This window comes from Dermacentor albipictus, chromosome 1, assembly GCF_038994185.2.
Source record: "Dermacentor albipictus isolate Rhodes 1998 colony chromosome 1, USDA_Dalb.pri_finalv2, whole genome shotgun sequence".
Taxonomy (NCBI): Eukaryota; Metazoa; Arthropoda; class Arachnida; order Ixodida; family Ixodidae; genus Dermacentor; species Dermacentor albipictus.
In genome coordinates, this window is record NC_091821.1 from 386,956,298 (window position 1) to 386,971,807 (window position 15,510).

Sequence of the window (15,510 nt, forward strand, 5' to 3'; positions counted from 1 at the left end):
AATTTTTTTTCTTTATCATGGACTTCTCACATTACACTTTGTCACAACGCATTCACTTTAAAGTAACTGGAGAATAAGGTGGTTTGGTATTCAGACATGCCTTCTGTGTGTAAACAGTGTTAGATGAGCAATACAATGATACACCATAGATGCTGACTGGCAACATGAAGGGGTTTGAGGGCAGCTACAAATATACATCCTTGTAGTCGTACCTATAGCACCATGTTCAATTTGTCACACAAGCATATGGCATCCATCACAACTGCATGCCTAGAAACGGACAAGGGCAACACGCTCAATTCCCTTTTAGTCTATCTAAGAAGCACTACAATTTTTAGGCAACGAAATTGAAATCTGGCTTGTACCCATAAGTACTGCAATACAGTTGTGCAACGTGTTCCTCTTGTGTGGAAAACGGGCTGCATATGTTTTCTTTGAGCACAAGGGGGAGTGGTATCAGTTAGAGCCCCTCCATCCACGTGCCACTGCCGCTTTCTTAAGTAGCGACAACCTTTGTTGTGCGCCGCCTTTTCCCCTCACACCAAATCCGGTTCCAGCATTTCCAGTTTAAAAGTTTCCGGTTCCGGCGTTACCGCTTCCTGAAGTTGTGCTGCGGGAATTTCCGCTTTGACTGCCGATGGTGAGACGCCCACGCGTGCTTAGCAGAGCTGTGGGAGTCACCATGAGAAGAATGCAAAGGCGACAAGCTGTTGTATTCCGCTGAAGTAGTAATTCGTGGTCGCTGTTTTCTAAATGCACGAAAAACGGCAGTGGTCTCCAAGCGCCCAGGCACTACATTCCACTGTACGTTGTCTCTCGTGGCACAACCCGTCGCAGGTTGACGCGAAACAGCGAACACGATCAGATCGCTGATTGCAATAGGCGGTGGTACTTGGATGGAATCGCATTCACAGTTTAAACCGCAGCTGGTGCAATTAAAGCCTCTCCATCGACGCGAAAGTAAACAACGTTAAGAAAAACATAGCGTTACTTCCACTCGGAACAGGAAGCTGCAGCTACGGAAATTCCGCTTGACACCGGAAGCTAAGGGGGTGAGTGGCAGAGGAGCGTGGAGGAAGAGGGTAGGTTGGCGGTACTTAACCTGGTCAGCGGAAACGTGTATGGAGAGGCTTTAGTATCAGTTAATGGCTGTTTTCACATATATGTTTTGTCGTGTGTATTAGCAATCACCATTTTCCTTATCTGAGTGAGGTCATTTTTTAGAAAGTTTGAAAGTTTATAGAACATGTTGCTCATGGTTGTTGCAGTTTTCTTCCTAACTATCCATTCATTGCACTGTGCACCCATGTCTTGGGCAACTAGCTGTTTGAAGGTCAGTATGCTATCGATGGGTCTAATGGTAATCTCTAGTGCCCTCTCATTTGCTTGTTGCAATACTGAAGAGTTTTGTATATTGTGTCACTTGTTTATTTTCACTGTACTTTAGTTTCACTACATCTTGAATGTGTTGTGATAGTTTTTCTTTTGCAATGAAAGATATGGTGGACAGTTGCCAACACTAATGTGATAGTATGAATGCTTGCTGTATTTATCACAATTGTTTCATTTCGCTGGGGCACTAATGGTCATTAGCAGCAGATGCTAGCTGCCCTTAAGTGCAATGTTTTTATGTTGCATAGTATTGTTCATGATCCATTGAATGCACTGCGCGCGCATGTTGTGGACAACTGCCTGTTTGAAGAAATTGTCTGCATATTCAGTGGGTCTAATGTGAACATCTCTACTACTGACTTAGCTTCACTACATCTTGAATGTGTTGTGATAGTTTTTATTTTGCCGTGACAGATGTGGTGGGCAGTTGCCGGCACTAATGTGATAGTACGAATGCTTGCTGTATTTACCACATGGTTGTTTCATTTCGTCTGAGGCACTAGTGGCCGTTAGCAGCAGATGTCATTTGGCCTTACGTGCAATATTTTTATGTTGCATAGTTTTGTCCATAATCATCCATTGAATGCACTGCAGACCCATGTTCTGGACAACTGCCTGTTTGAAGGAATGATCTGCATATTCAGTGTGTCTAATGTCAACATCTCTAGTACTGCCTGTGTATTCGTGAGTTAGATTTTGTATTGTGTGTCATTTTGTTTTCACTGTGCTTTAGTTTCACTACATCGTGAATGCGTTGATAGTTGTTTTTTTTTGCAGTGAGAGATATGGTGGGCAGTGGCCGGCACTAATGTGATAGTACGAATGCTTGCTGTATTTACCACATGGTTGTTTCATTTTGTCTGGCGCAGTAATGGCCATTAGCAGCAGATGCCATTTGGCCTTAAGTGCAATATTTTTATGTTGCATAGTTATGTTCATACTAATCCATTGAATGCACTGCACACCCATGTTCTGGACAACTGCCTGTTTGAAGGAATGACCTGCATATTCAGTAAGTTTTATGTGAACGTTTCTAGTACTGACTGTATATTTATCAGTTGGATTTTATATTGTATGTTGCTTGTTTTCACTGTACTTTAGTGGGATTGCACATTGAATGTGTTGTGATGTATTTTATTTTGCTATGAGAGAACTAATGGGCAGTTACCAGCCCCCAGTCTGTGTGTTAGTACAAATATTTATTATGCTTATCACAGTATCTTATAAGGCTATAGTTTCGTGATGATTAACTCATGCCTGACTTTTTTATGAGAAACATGTCAGAACTAATAAACAATCCCTCATGCTTGGGATCCATGAAATCGTCTTTGTAATCTTTCAATTGCCTTCGAAATATTTCCACATCAGGCCCAAGAAACTCCAGAACGGGCTTGAAAAATTACTCTCGGGAAGAACCGAGAAAACCTGATGAACGAGGTAAAAAAATACTCCGAGATCAGCTCCAACCACAGAATGGGCTTGAAAAATTACTCTCAGGTAGAGCTACGAAACCTTGATAACGAGGTAAGAAAATACCCCGACATCAGTACCAACAAACTCGAGAATAGGCCTAAAAATAACTCCCAGGAATAGCCTAGAAAACTGGATGAATGAGGTAAAAAAATACTCCCACATCAGAACCAAGAAACTCGCGAATGGGCTTGAAAAATAACTCTCAGGAATAGCCTCTAGAACTTCGTGATGGCAGTAAAAATATAGTCCCACTATCGTCCCTAAAAACCTTCCCACAGATTAAAAAATTACTCTCGTTTCTACATACAAAAACCTTGGTCAGCATGGTAGTAAATTTTTACCTCGACTGGTACGTAGTAAAAAAAACCCAGAAACGGGAATGCGATACAGGACGAGCGGTTTACTCCCGTTTCGCGTTATTTTTGTTTAGTGTGACTATAGTATGCAAATGCGGCCTCTTGCGTGGGTCGAGCTCCTGTTATTGTTCCGCACGTTTAATATTTCAGTCTCGGAAGTGCTATAAAAGTGCATAAAAGATATGCGCTGTCTAGGTTTTCATTTTTGTTACGTTTGATTGTGGGCTGCCGTTCTCAAAATTCCGAGTATTAACTTTGTGAAGAATGAAAGACACGGTATGCGCAACTTTGGTGGTAGGAGAGTGGTTGGGTATGCATGCGCGGCCTCAAGAGACATACGACGCTGGACGCCGGACGACGACGTCAGATTTACTGCGATTTACTTCACACAAATGATAAACACGGAAATGGCTAAAAGGGGCGATGTGCCGGACCTTAAGGATGCATCCATCGTTACTACGTAGCGACACAATGCAACCAAACTGCGCGTTCGTTTGCCGTATGCTCCATCGATATATAATGGGTTGAAGGGCACCACTATGCCTCCAATGCGATGGTCAATTCGGTGTAGTTGCATTCGTTGGTTACTCAGTAGATATAATTTTGCACGTTGGTTACAAGGCACCTTCAGCGCCAGCTAGGAGGTATTTAATAGAATGAATGCTTCGTAGGAACTCCCAAGAACAGTTTTTCAACAAATTCATTTGCCAAACGTATGCACAGAGTTGCGCATTAAGGACACAGACACAAGAAAGAGCGATAGCAAACGCAAGAGGCAACCTAATGGCATACCAACAGGCCCAAATATATACCTTAGTAAAATATATTACCCTTTGTCGTGGGAATTCTCACTACTTTCAAACAAATAGACGGAGCGAGGAGATGCTGACCATTTAAGAACATGGGGGCAGGTGTATTCTTTTTCAATAGGCCAGTTAACACAGGCCGTGTAATTGAATACTTACTTTTTTCCTGAACTCTTCTTGTGAACAACATTGGCAAACTTAGCTCTGCAGCTCTCAGACTTCTGCGAACAAGCTTAGTTGCGATGTGATGCGATTTATCTCGACGAAATTAGAAAAGTTGGCAACAGTTAATGTCACCAGCGTTTCTACAAGCATGTTCACTTGTCGAAACATTCAATCGCTAAAACCACTTTGACAATTAGAGACCTTATTTGCTCAGCTTCACGAATGCACAGTTCAAAAAAGACACTGATGAGAAGCAGACAAGTGTCTAGAAGAGCTCCTCACTAAACAGACAGGTCAATCTCCTTTCAGCTCGAATTTTATTGTATTACAAAAGAAAGAGCGTTTTCAATTTCGCGAAGCGCCTGCATTACACAGATAAAGCATATGCAGAGAAGTAAAAACAATCATTCCGCTGATAAGGGCAGAAAGAAATGACTAAAAAGTTCGTTGACGTCGACAGCTGTGCCGCGAGATAGTGTTGCGCAGCCAAGCAAAGCAAAGCTGCTGTTCGTGCACGTTTGTGCTCACGAAGGATTTCGTGCTACAACATGGGTGCTGTTTTGTGGTTTGCCTGACCATATATATGTATACGTGTAACAGCTTAGCATTCTTCCAGGTGCGTGCGCAGTATACTGTGTAAGTTCTTTTATTCTGTTTTATGAAATAGCAGCATTGTGTGAGCTGCCTTTGCACGATAAAAGCCAGATACCCCGTGTCCATGGGAAAGGAGCGGACATTACGTTGCAGTCTCCTTTTTGTTTCAAGAGTCGAAAGAGCGTACGACCATTAGAAATGCTTGAGTTTGCCAGTAGTATTATAAAGTGCTGTAACAACACACTGTTATGAAGCGAAGTTGTTGCAAACACACGAAGAGATTGGAGGAACCTCGTGCTAATCGCTATGAATAAAGGCTTCGAACCGGCTTCTCACACTTTCTGCGACAATATTCGCTTTAGCTTCTACATCATTCGGGCTCATCGTATAGCCATTCGAGAGTATACAAAAACAGCAGCATTGCTCGTTTGCTCGTTTTATAAATACAATGGCATGAATAATTTGAAGACAAAAAACGGGGTGACATGCTCTGGGATAATTAGTCAGAATACCGTCTAACATCGACGAGCCTCAATTCGCTTTTGTACAATAACGTGACCTTTAGGAGATGCTGGCCAGCTGCTCCTTTTTACATGGGCGTGAATACATGCCAGAATTGAATAGAAAGGCTGCACTGAATCCGCTTATAATGTTTGAAAGTCTACGTTCAGTGCTCATGACAGAAGTTATATATATGAGGACAGTTTTGTGTATTCACGTCACCTTATTGGTTTTCGCATACTTAATACAGACTTCGTCGGTGAGATTTTCTCTCCGCCTACAGCTAGTGGCACGGGCATAGACTTGCATACGCGACATAGTGGTTGTTTAAGGACTGCGCATGGTTATCACTAACGTATCGAGTGGGCGACGCATTTTATGCACAAGTTGCCCATCTTTAGACGTGGCATGTAGGTCGGAATGCAGATTGTAGTGTACTGCGCAGACGGTGACGCGCACAGGCGCGCAGCGTGACGAGCAAGTATAGACCAATGAGCTCCGGAATAGATAAATGCTTTATTCGGAGCAGCGCGTGCTTCTTATACGCGCTGGCGGTTGCTTATCCGCTTCTGATAACAAACACTGAACGACGCCTGTCGGCGCTATCACACGGATGTTAACTCAGGAAACGGGAAAATGGGAAACAGCTGAAGGAAGAGGAGAAAAAGCAAAATTGCTTACGGGTCATCTACTCTCGTGTGAGCTAGAAGTTTCCACGAGGGGTGCCGACAGAATGAGAAAAAGACGAAGGAAAATCGAAGAGGAAAAATAAATACATGGAGATTCAATGCTAATGTTGCAATCTATTAAATATTATGGGGTTTTACGTGCCAAAACAATTTTCTGATTATGAGGCACGCCGTAGTGGAGGACTCCGGAAATTTCGACCATCTGAGGTTCTTTAACCTGCACCTAAATCTAAGTACAAGGGTGTTTTCGCATTTCGCCCCCATTGAAATGCGGCCGCCGTTGCCGAGATTCGATCCTGCGACCTCGTGCTCAGCAGCCTAACACCATAGCCACTGAGCAACCACGGTGGGTTTGGAATCTATGTCTAGTGAAGCAGTTAGGTAGCGGTTAATGTAATGCAATGAAACTGTTCATCATATTCACCGCATTTTGTTGTAGGGCTGTAAGATAACAAGACGTGAAGACCCCCACCAGGGTGACCCACATTGTCGAGGATTATATGCACGGTTTCCAAATCGGTGCAGTTTTTATTACCCCGCCTGGGCGATCGGCGGTGTTTACTGTTTCTCTTAGGACCGGCCCACTTTGGACGGCAGAACTGACCGAGCAGACGTGACAAACCACAGGAAAAAAAGGCTTAGAAACCATCCCTTTAATATAATATTAAGGTGCTTGAAGCGTGTAATTGTTGCCCTATAGCTATTTAGGTGCTGTTTGTTGTTTCACTGCATAATTTCGCAGAAAAGAAAGCCGCCCCCCCCCCCCCCCCCCAATTGTCGGGGCAGTACAGCTAGGCTGCATTTTAAGCCGGTTCATTTAATGAGTGCTGTCCTATCACTCTGGTGTGTGAGTTATTCGTAAAGGCAACAGTGACCAGGGACGATCCCGAAAGAGGTGAAATAGCGCCTCAATGTGCTAGCCGATACGCGGCCAACATGGGAGGAATTGGCACGCTATACATTCCATCATGTTGCTATGGGACATGACGCACTCGAAGGGCCGAGGTAAGGCTGGCAATGTTTGTGGTTTCAGTGCCTGCTTTTGTTGCCTCATGGAGACGGGCGCAAGCGTGCGCTCTTTTTTTCGAGGCAGATTATGCCCGTGCGACATGCCGCACGTGCCAATAATGTCGAAGAGCTGGTTGGCACGATAGATGTATGCACGCGTCTGCCACCTAATGTGTAGAGCATAGAGCGATTGCGCTGGGGTATCTTGGTTCGAAACATGCCATCGTACAGGTAATTAAGTTTGTTTTTTAAGTATTTACCTCTTAATTTGACCTTCCCTCCTCGTCTTTTTCTTCTCATCCTCCTTTTGTTGCTTCTTCTTCTCATTCTTTCGCTTCTTCTTTCTCTGAGGTTGCTGCTGCCGCTATCTTGCACGCCGCGCCAGGGACTGGTTGAGAGTGCTTATAATCTTCATGAAAGGCGCGTGGGAGACGGTAAAGGCGAGGTCAGAAAGCATGCCTCGTTTGAAGTCTAGTAAATCTTTCCATCGAGAACTCACTGGACGTGACCACAATGTCCTCTGGACTAGCTGTAATAAGGCGTGATCTCCCCGCAAAGGCATTGCAGAAGCTGTAGTGCTTACCTTCGTACTTACGCACAACATTCCAGAGAGAATAATAATAATAATATATGGGGTTTTACGTGCCAAAACCACTTTCTGATTATGAGGCACGCCGTAGTGGGGGACTCCGGAAATTTTGACCACCTGGGGTTCTTTAACGTGCACCCAAATCTAAGTACACGGGTGTTTTCGCATTTCGCCCCCATCGAAATGCGGCCGCCGTGGCCGGGATTCGATCCCGCGACCTCGTGCTCAGCAGCCTAACACCATAGCCACTGAGCAACCACGGCGGGTATTCCAGAGAGAAGCTAGAGGGAATGCTAGATAGGGGGGAGAGAGAGAGAGGAGGCAGTGAAAGAGTAGAACTAATGCATTTACGAAACGATTGAATAACATCCTTGCCACTCTTGGCTCGTGGCATCTCCCATACATAGGAGGAGTGCGGGAGCGAGGAAAGGCCACGTCAAAATATGTGCCTCGCTTGGGGTGTCTTCGATAAAAGAAACAATGTTGTTAGACAAGGCAACAGTTGCGGACAAACTGGAGAAATGGAAAGTCAAAGCATTATAACGTACGTTTCTGCTATTTCTGAAAAATGAAGACCCTGCAGTTTAGCACACGCGGACGATGGATGCAGATGTGATGGTGTGAAGCGACAGTGAGGAACCGCAGCGTCAAGGCGACACTACGCGAATGGCCATCCAGCAAATGAACACTTGGATCATGACGCTATACTCCGTGTGAGACAATGGCAGTACTAACCTTCTCGCAGGCTAAGAGCTATGGCACGCAACAGAAGTCACGAGAACGCGTCTCGTTGTGTATTCTGTGTACCACATGATCAAGCACAAGTCGCACACGCAAGGTAATTTTTATTATCACCTCACTTCTTTCTTATTGCACAAAGGGCTAAATAATTTAACTTTCGCCGTCAACGTCACCACCCAATGTGGTTACTCAACACATACAGCACTGAGAGCTTCGCTTACATCGAGCGTGCGTGGGATGCACATGATTTCTATCGAAGAGGTCCAAAACGAGGCTAGACAGGAACCGATACTACGAAGAGCCTGGTAACTGCAAAGAATGATTTGCATTAAATGAATTCCGAGCGGTTTGCATGCGTAATGCTGAAGGCCGCAATATATTTTCTTTTGCTTTTTTTTTATTTGAGCTTCTTGCACTTGTTCGGTTGTCACGGCGACAGGAATTAGCAGTGACCCATACCAGCCACTGCTCTTTACGAATTGTACAGCACTGCGGAAGCACAAATGCGCCTGCAGATGCGGAACACACAAAATTAACACAGCGCTCCTAACATTTCCCGAACAAAACACTAAGCGAAGCATGCACCTTGTCACATGAAGTGTCTTTCTCGCCTTCTTTCTTTTTTTTTATTTTGATGTTGGTGCACGATACTGAATTGTGTCCTTGGTGTCCGTAGTGCCATCCAGCTGTTACAAACGTCGTTCGACCGAGAGTAACTGCGCATTGCACGGTCTCTTTGCTAGGAAAACAGGGTCCAAGCCCGTAATTGCGACATATCGCCTCTCACTTACAGGGAGTGAATGCTGCCTTGGCGTCAGTGAACGACCGTTTTCAGGCTGTCCGGTGACAACTATCGAGCCAAACTAATGGACTCACTCCCTTGGCGACAGCGGAGGCGAACCATAAAAACAAAATGTTGAGACGTATAATTAAGCTTCCCATTACCTCGTCGATCCGAGATGCCTTTCGGTTTCTCGCCTTTATGCGCTCCTATTTTTTTCGCGGACAAAAAGAAACGACAAGAACCTCCCGCATTCTTTGACTTCCGTCTTTTTTGCTCTCGGTTGTTAAAGAACACAGGCGATGCGCGTGTGTGAATGATTGTGACGCGGTCCCTGTAATTACGTTCCCTTCCAATGCTCACGTACGCTCAGCAGAATAAATGAATGAACAAGCAACAGAGAACTCGCAATATATAACCAAAAACTAAGGAAAACGAAGCAAATGGTATACGTTAAAAAGCGAAGTGCCACCAAAGAAAGATAACAAATAATTTCGCTAGAACAATAGGTGCGAATGGAAATCTCTCGACTTGATCAATGATAGTCGAACAAAATATGTCGCTGGAGCCAATGTTTCGACACGGGGACTTGTCATTATCGTCATGCTCACAATTACGCTTGACAAAAATGCCATAACTCTTCATCTTCCAGACAACTTCATGTCTTGCTTGTGTATATCATGACTAAAGTAATCTAAACATGTTCGAGGCCGCCTTGTGTTTAAACACTCATCGCAGAACATTGTACAAACAACATCGTAAAGCACTTCGAAGAATACTGTAGCTGCGATAGCATATTCGATGAGAAGTTTATAAAATCCAAATGCACAAAATCAGTCAGTCCGCAGTAATGCTGAGAAGCTGATCAGGTGCGATGCACTTTCTTTCACAACTTATCGTCCGCTTATCTTCAACGTTGACTTTCTTGACAAGCTAGCTATAGGAAGCGTTAAATTTATATGCACATTCGAATGACAGAACTTCATTTTTCCATCGCATTCGTCTTGAATATAGAACATGGTGCTTCATTTTACATGTAAATACGAAGTCTATATCTTTCAGGACTTTTGACGTGAGACTTCCTTAAGATTGGTCATAGGGAGTCGCTTGCTAAAACCACATATACCAATACATTATCGCTTATATCCTTGCAATCGTACTACCCACGCACCTTACTTTGACATCGCTGTGTGGAGGACACGAGCCACTGCTCGATCATGCATGTCTCACGTGCACAGATGGCGCCGTTGTCACGCGGCGCATTACGCAATCGGAGCTAAGTTAAGCCTCTCGTTCAGGGTTCAGGGAGACATAGCTCGGCAGTACGCTTGTCATCCGAGTGTAAGTGGTCGCGTTTGAGAGAACTCACTCAGCCATAGCAGGTTTAATCCATCAAACGCAAATCCGTGTTCAACCAGATGTTGTATGGCCTACGAGTGCGCAATCCGTTGCAGAAACTTCTCGCTGTCTCGGCTATGGGCCCCTGGGTTTTGACGTGTACGGTCCAGAAGTGGCCTGAAGATACTCGGCCAATGAGACAGAGCGACACCCAAACCCGTCGACAATGGTGAAACGCATCTGTCTCTATAGGAGGGTGGGGGGTGGGGGACGTGAGTACACGTGCCCCAGCGATCTAGGATCGCGGCAGGCTCCAGCAGCGCAGATATGTCTTGGGCGCCACCAGTAAGCGGGTGCAGAAAGGGCGGGGGGGGGGGGGGGGGGGGAGAGGTGGCAGGATTATTCTTTTACTCCTATAGTGCTTGAACAGTCTCTACAAAGCAAACGGGTCCGGTACGAATAGGTAGCGAGCACAATTGCTAAATTAGGCCGTAAGACCCTCTCTAGCTGCAGCATAAGTTAGTCAGGTAACCATTCTAATGCGTGAATAAATGTACAGCTTGCGTATTTGGTTAGGTCATTTTTTTACCCTGGTACCCCTACACTGTTTGCAGCAGGCACAAGACGGTTGACAGCCCCAACTTCGGCTGCGTTCCTGATACAGCCTGGGCGATTTCAATTTTAAAGTGATAGCGTTAAGGGCGCCGTGGTGCAAAAAATACGATGTCGGCGTCGCTTCACGAAAAATCATTCTGAACAGCCACCACGCAGGCCCTCTGCGTGGCGCAGAGCCGTTAGCATTAAACTAATTGAATTCCTCAAAGGGAAATTCGTCAGAGAAATTGTAAAGTACTACCTAAACGCAGCCTAAAGACATGATTGCGTCGAAGTTTAATTTGAATATACCAGAAAATACAATTCTGTTACGCGGAAACTCAAACACAAACCTCTTTTTTGAGCGGCGCGGCCCGTTTGTTTCCTTGCAACAATACCATCGCGCTCACCTCCGCGCATCCGCAAGAAAGCTACGGTTGCCGGGAAACGTGACAAGCAGTCAGTGATCTTTGAAATCTATCGCGTACCGCCCTTAAAGGCGAAGCTTAAGCGTCCTCAAAATTTTTGCTTTTTTTCTTCCACCCCACCTCTCTCTCTTTATCTCTCCTATAAGACCTTTCAGTCGCTCATCCCCTCCCTCATGCAGAGCAGCATGTAGGCTTCCATACAGACTCCGGCAGAAATCGTGCCTAGCGGCTCTAGTAGGGCCACCGTCTTATGTATATAATCTCTCACCACTTCTCATCATCCCAATACTTCTACTCCCCTCCCCTCTTCCCCAATGTGAGTATCAGACGAGAACGTACCAGCCTAGGTCGACCTCTCTGTCTTTCCTATATGCAAAACGTTGCTGGGGGCGCATACGTCAAAGAGGCAAACACAAGGGTGTAACAGCACGCCCCTCCTGAAAACCTTACGTCTCCGCTGGAAGACCAATTCCTCAATGGTCGGAACTATGGAGCCCCTCTACCTTTCAACACATGAAGTTTCCGAAAGAGACCAAGTTGTCCATAGTATGGGGAGGTTTATCAGTACCTGCTATTAGGCGCCGGTAGCTTAACGTAGTAGGTCTGGAGTGGAGGCATGCTACTTTAGCTCCATCTGCTCCTTTAACAGCGTTAGTGATAAAGGAGAGGTATAAACCACATCTAGCACTGTGATACATATTCACCCCTCACAAGTTAAAACGAGACAATCGGGCAATTGTCTTTGCAAGGCAATTGCTGCCCGCCGGCAGCTAGCGCCATCTTCCTCTTCCTAAAAGCACGGGTGCTCGGTGTCAATGGTTAAATAACTATACCACCAATTAGCGCCATGTGATCAAGAGCAGTGTAGATGCGGTTCTCCAGATGTACAGTGGCCATCAATATGAGATGCATCACCTACGCCCGCGGTTAAAGGGGCTCCAAGACAACACGGCATCGCAGTCGTTCAAAATAATGCAAAATTATATAAACGCGATTCCGATTTATAGCATTTAATAAACCAGTTCTTCCTATGTCAGAGCCCCTGTGCAGTGTTGGAGCTCTTTCGACCACAGGCACCGGTGTCACAGCTGATATCGTGCACCACTGCACTTGAAGCCAAATGCGGTGCGCTACAAGAAATGATAATGTTCGTGTCATCATGATCATGCGAAATGATGTATATATATACCGCCACGGTGCATAACAGGGTATTTTTGTTATAGTTGAGCTAAGCTATAAACATTCGAACAAACACTTCAGCGCAACAGCTATTGAATCACGGACATTGCCTTCTCGAAATTCGCGTTGTAGTCGATTTAACTACGACAACAGGCACAAACTAAGAGCGCTTAAAGCAGCAATAGCTCACGGACGGCCTTGGACTGGTTTACTTGTTTTCTTAGAAAGCTTAAACCACGGAGCGCACGTCTTGGTCGGTAAAACTTGGTCGGTAACCCTTGGTCGGAGCCGCATGGCATCAAAGTAACTCGTGCTGTCAATATGAATGGTGATAAAAAGAGTCGAAGACAAGGGAACTGTATCCTCATTTCACGATGTGCACGCCTTGTTTGCTTAAAGGAAACAGATATTCGCAGTAAGACCCTCGCTGGTCACCGTAGTGGACCATCACGCAACCGTGAGAGAGAGGTAGAGTGAGAGAGAGAAATAGAAGAGCGATAGTTAGGCAGGTTAACCAGACGCATGTCCAGTTTTCTATGCTCCACTTGGGGAAGGCGATATAGGGTTGAAAAGAGAGAGAGAAGAAAAAGAAGATGCAACCGAAAGTTGTAAAATAGCAACGACGCGCCATAAGATAAACTACTGGCTGCTGCTTTTTGTCTTTAATGTGTACCTTCTGAAAGCATGTTTTTAATATACTTAATGCTCAAAAGTTCCCCAAACATTCGAAAGGTCGTTTGCCGCGCATCTCTGTTAGTTTCAATGGTCTTCCTCGCAGTAGTCAGTGTATCTATAGTCTAGTTTACATTGAGTTATATTGTGCGGTGTTACTTACAATATCTCCGCTAATTATCAGCTTAGGCTTTCCAACGCAGAATGTGCTAATACCTGCCACGTCATTGCACATCCTGTGAAGGGGAGAGGAAAGCATTTCTTAGCCATCCACATGACATTTTCAAACCGTCACCAACGTTACATATCTACGAAAGCCAGCGCTTCAAGTCATCCATGACGCTGTGCAATATGGCACCTCAAAGGTGCCTACACTCAGGCACTTCAATATATTAACTAATTCCTTAGCTGTCGTTCAAAAACTCGAGGTGCACAAGGCAATACACACTATGAATCACAGTACCGCTACCTTCATCAAAGTACACTGAACTCAAGACCATCCTGTGAACCCTTGCAACAATGCTGCTGACCACCAGGCACAGAGGTCTCATAATCCTTATATCTTTAAATTGATCAGAAACGAAAAAATGGGTGAGTTGGTATGCAAGCATGGCTAATTAGTGCACGAACTACTTGGACAAAAGCAAGAGCAAGACATCGAGACTCTGTCTTGTCATAGCGCTGTGTCTTATCTCTTCTCGTGGTTTTGCTTTTGTCCTAGTAATTTGCTCTCTAATTAGCCATTTCGTAAGTATTCTCCCTCCCATCCCACCTCCACTACGCGCCAGTAAAGATTCCCCCCGTCAGGGAACACACGGTTTTATCTCGTCGTATGTCTGCTACCTGCCCCGCAATCTTACTGGGGAAACTGTGCTTACGAGGCTTCAACGTTGAGTGTCTCCTACACTGGTTATTATCTCTACAGGAAACTGGCCCCACTTTCCACTTTCCATTGGGTGCAACGTGTTCACAATGTCCTCTTCAAGAGACGGACGCAGATGCCCACCACTCAGTGTGAACATGTCCAGGCTTGCAAGCTGAACACTACCGCCTCCTACTGCAATATATATATATGTAGTTGTGCCGATGTAGCAGAGCCAGCTTGCAGCAGGAGACAATATATATATATATATATATATATATATATATATATATATATACAGGGCACATGACAACAGCCACCGCAAAACGCGCCTTGGATTCATGCATAACACAAGCCTCAAAGCACAGATTTACACGCCAGACATTAGGCCTCAAGGCAAGTCTTCAACGCAATAAAGAAAAGAAGACAAAAAAGTTTGCAAGTTCTTTGCTTACGACCAAATATGTATGCAGAACGACTCATATCAATTGGCGGCCTCGATATCGATACGTGACCGTAAACTCTTCCTTGCTTTTGGTAAAACAAAGTGGGTAAATAATGTGGAGTTGGAAAAAAATGTTCCGCAGCACGCAGACTAAGCATCCCCGAAACCTGCTGGCGCGTTTCGGTTTCCACATCTACAAGCGAGACCACAAGAGCGGGCCTGGATCGCTAGCCTGGAGACCATCCTTCGCAGTTTGCCGCGAAGGGTAGACGCTTTATTTTTGCGTGTGCCATGTACCCGAGAAGTGACTAACGCTAGCCTATCTATCGCAACCAGAGTGAATAAGTAAAACCACGAATGAGAATGAAAACTCACTCATATCGCCCTAGGCCTACAATGGCGTCTACGACAGAAGAACAGGTCAAGCGGTAACAACCGCAGTCTATCGGTCGCGGAGTTTCTGCAGGCATGCCCATCGTAACAGAGGAAACTTATTTTTCTTTCTTCATCAATGTCATAATGCCCCCACGTCAACCTGGGGCGATGACTTGGCCGTTCACAGGGACGACTTGGCCGAAATAATTCGCGTATTCTGCTTTCTCTGCTTTCGTTACACAAAGAATATAAAAAATATATGTAAAAAAAGAGAAGAAAAGCTAGAACTGTACGAACATGATTCAAGTTTACGATCAGCAGTCGTGCAGGAAATGAAAGCAAAATAATTGAAGAAAGGTGAAAGGATGATGTCTGCCCGATGCGTACACGCAGGTGACAATGTGCGCCTAGTTATAATTAACAGCTTCATTGATCCTGATACGTTTTTAAAATAGGTGCGGATCTTGTTTTACTTTGTAGATGTGTGATCTTGTGCTAAGTAGCAGGGTTTACGTTTCCACT

General features: G+C 45.0%; 1 protein-coding gene across 1 annotated transcript in view; it reads right to left on the reverse strand.

Moving 5' to 3' along the window:
• LOC135902476 (uncharacterized) overlaps positions 1 to 15,510 on the reverse strand; it is an 867,879-nt gene that overhangs the window by 206,394 nt on the left and 645,975 nt on the right. The gene's annotated exons all lie outside the window — the stretch shown is intronic.